We start from the raw sequence: 6,673 nt of genomic DNA on the forward strand, positions 1-6,673 counted from the left end.
CCAAATAGGGGAGAACACAACCCATCCACACACTACTCATGACTGTTGCTAAATGATCATAGCTGAGATTTACCAGAACTCCTCTTTAATGCCAGCCAATCAGAAGTGTGTTCTCAAGCTGGACATGTGTTTGGCTTGTGGCAAATGACTCCCGGTTACAGTACTTTCATGTGTGTTGTTCATGTGAGCAGGAGGATTGTTTTTTTTATGAAGTTTCATAGTGTTTATTTTCCATTTGGACTATCAGATCAAGAAAAAAGAAAAGAAGATTTGATTTGATTATTAATAAGCGCTGACAACTTTCTTTCTGTTTTGTATACATATATGGGCATTTATATTGCCATGCAGCTGGTACCACATACAATATGGAATATACCGAGCGTGGGCTTGTTGCCAAGCAGCTGGTACCATATATAATGTGGGATATACCGAGCGCGGGCTTATTTTTCTCTGGTTTTGTTTCAAAATATTGCCTTTTTGTCATAGCAGCTGTCCATCAAGCCTATTTAAGGCACATTTGGGTGTGGCTCACAAGCCAGCCTTTGCTAGATGTAAACCCCTATACCTGGGAGGTGAGTGCATCTGATTTTAACTGCATTTTAATAGTGTTTAAAGCATATAGGTCAGTGTAGGACCTGCATATAATGAGGTACCCTTGACGTGGGATGCAGGCTTAAGTCTTTTGATCAAAATATGAACTAATACCTCATGTTTTCATTTTGCTAGACCCATACAGATATGCAGTTTAAAGGATAAGCGCTGACAACTTTCTTTCTGATTATTAATAAAGTGGTGAACAGGGGTTTTGGTGAGCAGTTTTTCAATTAAAAGTTTATTTCAAAACTGTGATTAACTTTTTTGTTACTCTTTTGGTATAACAGGTCTATGTGCTTTGGGGAAAGTATGTGCAAAATGAGGTACATGACTGTTTTACAATTCATAAAGCACATCAACTATTTTATAACATTGGGTACCATGGAAGGCATCACAGCTATCTATGTAGGGAAGTGTTTAGTACTCAGGAAGTTATTTTATAATTTATATTTTTGAATCTGTCCACACACACAGCAATTGCTTTCATATAGTGGGCAAACACAATTATCAAGCTTACATGTTTCAACAATGCCTTAATATCACATTATTAATGTGTGGAATATATAGCTGTAATTGTATGCACCACAAAAATTAAAAGATAAAATTGAGTATGCACATTCAGGGGTCTGTTTATGACCCCAGTGTGGTAGCGATCAATCTGTATTGCTGCAAATCGCTACAGTTCATAATGAAGTACTATTGCAATTTACTATGCTGGAGCTGCGCAGGGAGCTCCGATACAGACCCCCATCTCAACAAAGACTTTTTTCTTGCATCGGCATGGAGGGGTCTATGGGGACAGCAGTAAGTGGCGGTAATTAGATTAAAGCTGTGATTTCTCCAGCGTTAGCCCTTTGTTAAATAAGAAAAAGTGGTGAAAGAGCCTTTTGACTGTGCTCCATTTTGACCCTTCACCACTTGTTAAATAGATCCTGTAATCTGTGAATGAACATTGTAAAAGTGCTGAATTTTATATAAGTTCCATGTGCAAATAAAACAATTTTTTGGGATAATGTGTCCAATTTATATGTCAGTGGAAGAGATTTAGTAATTTCCTGACACCCTACAATCTTTACTGCTGTTTATATACGTATTTATGTATGCAGCCTATATATTTTCCTGGAGTCAGTGACATCACATGTGCCTGCAAGACTAATATTCATGATGCCTCACTTCTACTTATGAGGTTTTGTAGTTGACAGGTCCACTCTAACATTTCTTGTGGCGGCTGTTTCCTGTTTGTTCTGTTTTATTATTTGGTTTCATTTCTATCTACACATACCCGATTCCATTTAAAATAGAATCTAGTGTTATAAGCTACATTGCTCACCAGTGGGCTATGTAAAGTTATATTAAATGCTGCTTTATTTCCTTTTTTGCTGCAGATGAGATAATCAAGACCAATGAGACAAGTGCATCACAGAAATTGATACAAGTTGGTGACAAGCCAAATATTAAAGAGTCAAAATGGCACAAGGGTATATATATATTTATTTATATATCAGCCTATACTACCCCACTTCTATCATTGTTTTAGAATGAATAAGAACAATATCTCTACAAGTTTTGCATAACTGAGTAATGTGTTTGCATTGTTCATCAAGCATTTTTTTTTGGTTCTTTAAGATTCCTAATTTAGCAATATCACCAGTGCTGTCAGGACACTGTCCCTATATTTATTAATACCTTTGTTATAAAGAAAAAAAGTCCTCCAGTTGAATACAAAGACACTGGTGCTTCTGTTTATTCTTAAATTGTAAAAATAGCCTTTTCAGGGTATATATCTGAGAAACTGCAGTCAGGTATTAATTTGCAATTTTTGTTGCATAGTATAATGTGTACTAGCGAGTTTCCTAACCTAGCCGCGCACATTGAGAGTCAGTGTGGCCTGATCACTGAAAGTCTGGAACTGGGTCTAATTTGAAGATTAAGATTCTTAACATAGATCCTGTAGCTGGGTTCCTTTGGGCAGACCCATAGCATATAATATCTGGCATCTCAGACAGGTGGGTTGATGTCCAGTATATCAGTTAGCTATGTTGGTGGGTGTATAATAAGTCCTATGTAGTATAATAAGCAGTATCCCATAGTTCTAACTGCAAAGGATGCAGAAAGGGGGCCTACAAAGTCTCATTCTGCTCAAAGGTGGAAAAGGGAAATATCTTTTTCACATTTTCGATAATATAACTTTATGCCTTCATCTTATAAGTATGTTTAAGGATTTAAGAGTAGAAAAGAACCCCATTTATATTTTGTTTGTTTTTTCTTATAGATGCCTTCAACATGTGTGGATGTCAAAAGAAGAAGCGCCCGCATTGGTATTGGTATGGAGTGAGCCCCTTCATAATAAAATAAGCTGTTCTTTTTAGTTGAATGGAAGGATCTTTCTTTTTACAAGATTGTTTCCTGTTACTTGAGGAAAAAGTTACAGTATTTATTACAGAATAATATTTGTAGCAATTTCTCTTCAGAATTCATTTTCAGATTTCTGTTTGTTTTGTTCTGCATCGATATGCAGAAATCGGTTGGTAATCCAGAGGTACCTACTTAATGCTTGTAATATGCTTTCACTAGGATCAAGACTACTGTAGCTCACTCTCTGTAATATCATAATAATAACATTCATTTTCAATAAACTATAATCAATTATTTTTGGGTAAATTTTGATCCTTTAAATACCTTGACTTCCTTCTTCCATAAGAACCAGTTTTGCTTGTGTTCAGTAAAATTATGTCTCTACAAACAGTTAATTTGCTTTTGTAGAATCAAGCTGGTCAAGGCAAGCCCTACGAAAAGATAGTGGACTTTTCCAGGTCCCGGAATTTCAACAAGAAGCCTTCATCTGCGATGCAGAATAATTACGTGAATGAGTAAGCCGGAGATATTGCCGACTCTAGTAAAGGATGTACTTTGGTCATATCAATAGTACACTGCGACATCTAGGACTACAGTGCAATCACTTTAGAATGTAAAGGATTTACTACTGGAAGCAGAAAGTTTGCATGCGCAAGGATGAAAAGCCATTCATTGTAAATTCGACTGACACAATTAAGAAAACATTCCATCAGTTGATGTTTTGTTGACGATGGAAAATGCTGGCTATTGGAGTGTCCAATTGTTATTTTGTTTAGTGACTGAGATGGGCATGGTATATTTCATACCTACATAAGTAATCTATGTACTCTTAAAACCATTCATTGGCCACTCTTGGCAGTTGGATTAAAGGACAATTGATCTATTTCCAGTAATCAGGCAGCTGCCTCTTCTTTAGTCAACACTTAACTCAGAAAGTGTATTGTTAGGTGTAATAATGAGTTTTGCATGATCATAGTAAAGTTCACAATAAACTGTTCTTGATGATGCTGCCTGGTTACACCCTAGATAGATATTTGCAGCCATGTGATTCATGGATGGTTTCCGTTTTACCGTGAGCCCCTCTCTCCATGTATGAATTCATGAGTTATATCCTAAACCAAATTATTTGATATATTGTTTATATATTACATATCTATTTATTCATGTTATCTTTCAGAGATCCTCTATATATTAATATATATTAGCAAGTTGAGCAGACTTTGTCATTGTATATCACGCCCCAACAATCCAGCCCTCTCTGTCACAAGTCTCTCTATGTAGCCAAGGTCAAAATAAAAATGTTTGGTGTATAAACCAGCTGAGCATTTTATTACATGATTGTAAGTGTGGTATATTGTATATTTAATACATGAACCACGCCTACACGGAAACACCTACTTTTAATATAATCTGTATCTCTCATGCAGTGACAGAGTCACATTGCTGTTTTTAATTTCCTTGGTTAATGTTACAAGAATTCTCAGGGACATCATTTTAGAAGACAAATGAAAACACTGCATCAGAAAGAAGCCTGAGATATCATATATTGTGCTCAGAGAGGCTTAATGTTAGTGGTCTGGAACAATCACACTAATACTATACTAGTTTATTAAAAATTAAAAGACCTCGTGTAACATTTACAAATGTATAAGGTCTCATTCCTTTACAAAACTTAATTAAGAATACAGGTTTTTTTCATGTTGCTGAGTGTAAGCTTTAGTTATCTGACGGTGCTTTAAGGCGCAGGGAATTTCTCTGCACCATCATTTCAGTGTCGGACTGGGGCATGAAGGGCCCACCGGGGAAACCAATGACTGGGGCCCAACTAATACCATGTAGCTCTGGAAAGGGGATATTGGGGAGCCTGGTGCACTCAAGACATTAATTATCATTTTAGACAAATTTTAGACTATTACACAGGCAAACCAGTGTGCACTACTATTAGAAGCACACAGCTCTGCCTTCACGAGCAGTACGGTGTGAAGCAGGACATACTTCCCAACTGTCCTTGTAGTCAGACAAAATCCTGACTAAGTAAGACAGTCACCCAAATTCCGGACCGCCCCATCAGATTCAGGACAGTCGGCAGACTGTTCTGCTCTCTACTACCTGATTTGTCACTTTCACCACCTGTGGCTGCTGGTGTTTAGGTCAGTTTCTGCTTGTCTAGATCCTTGGAGGCCTTATTGGATGGGGGGGGGGGATGGGTACATGAAATTTAGAAAACTCCAACCAACCCCGCCATTAAATCAACAGCACCCACATTTAATAATTAGGCCTCTCTCCAGCCCCAACATTAAAGTAATAGTGCTCATAGTTGATAAATAGATCTATTTCCCTCCAACCGACCCCAACATTAAACTAATAGTATTCCCATTTAAAAAATAAACTTATTACCCTCCCTCCAAACAGCCCCAGCAATAAATTAATAGCATTTACGTTTAATGCAACCATTTCCCACGACCATTCCCAGCATTAAATAATTAATATTCACATTTAATAGATAGCCCTCCTCTCCACACTCAGCCCCACATTCAATTATAGACCCAAACCACCTCAGCATTAAATTAAAGGTCTCATCACCCCCTTTCTATAGTGTTCTCTGTGTAGCCCCTCTCCCTATAGTTTAGCATAGGCAGCCCCCCTCCCTATAGTTTAGTATAGAAAGGCAGCACACCTATAGTTTAGTATAGTCAGCCCCCCTATGCCACACAGTAGTGCCCCCAAACAATATTATGCCACCTAGTAGTGCCCCAATGTTATGCCACATAGTAGTGTCCCAATATTATGCCACACAGTAGTGCCCCAATGTTATGCCACACAGTAGTACCCAAAATTCACATTATGCCCACAATAGTGCGCCCCATTTCATACACATACATATATATATATATATATATATATATAAATATATATTTATATACACGTTGTCCTCCCTGGTGACGACAACGAGCCCCTAGGGGGTCCGCTCCGCCTACTTTTAAAAGGGGGTGCGGCCAGTCCGACCCTGCCTGAAGAACAGTTTTCATACATGTCCTATGTTACACATATGATTTAATAGTTTACACAGGGCAATATACTATATCTAGAGATTAGAAGGACATGTGGGTATGAACCATTTTTCTTTCCAAAAAAAATGTCATAACTGTTCATAAAGGGTAGAGCCTATAAGACTGTGGGCATGGCTCCACTAGAATATGATCATAGATGGGTTGGTGTGGGTGGGGCCTAGATGGACCATGGGCATACCTCCCAACTGTCTCAATTGTAGCAGGGCAGTCCTGAATCATAGACCTCAAAAGGGGAGGGGCTTCTGCAGCAATGGGCGGGCTTCCATCTACAATTGGCCATTTTGGGTTTGGGCATATTGGGGTGGGGTTTATTGTGTCTCAATTCTACATAATTTGTTTTTTCAAATGCTGGAAGGTATGTTGGTCGGATTAGTTACAACTGTAACCAGGCCCGAACCCTTTATATCCAACAATTGAAAATAAATTTCAGGGACACTCTACTGGTGGGAAGATAAATGTAAGCATGTTACGTATGATGCAGTCTAAGCAGATCTTGGTGCGCTACAGTCTCCATCACTACAAGTTCACTGAACATGGTTAGAATCTCATATTTTAATTATTTTAATCATTTACCTCTAAAGCTCTGACATATTATGCAACTCTATGAATGTAGGGGATCAAGCCTCAAACAAATTGCATAACTGTCCGTCAAC

At 38.0% G+C, this 6,673-nt stretch overlaps 1 long non-coding RNA gene across 1 annotated transcript; it reads left to right on the forward strand.

The window, feature by feature from the left end:
• Positions 1–735: 735 nt before the first annotated feature.
• LOC142140489 (uncharacterized) lies at positions 736–4,526 on the forward strand. The gene is made up of 4 exons (XR_012688510.1): positions 736–917; positions 1,980–2,072; positions 2,867–2,918; positions 3,358–4,526. It is a non-coding gene; the product is annotated as an uncharacterized LOC142140489 (long non-coding RNA).
• Positions 4,527–6,673: the final 2,147 nt, after the last annotated feature.

The sequence above is a fragment of the Mixophyes fleayi genome, chromosome 2 (assembly GCF_038048845.1).
Source record: "Mixophyes fleayi isolate aMixFle1 chromosome 2, aMixFle1.hap1, whole genome shotgun sequence".
Taxonomy (NCBI): domain Eukaryota; kingdom Metazoa; phylum Chordata; class Amphibia; order Anura; family Limnodynastidae; genus Mixophyes; species Mixophyes fleayi.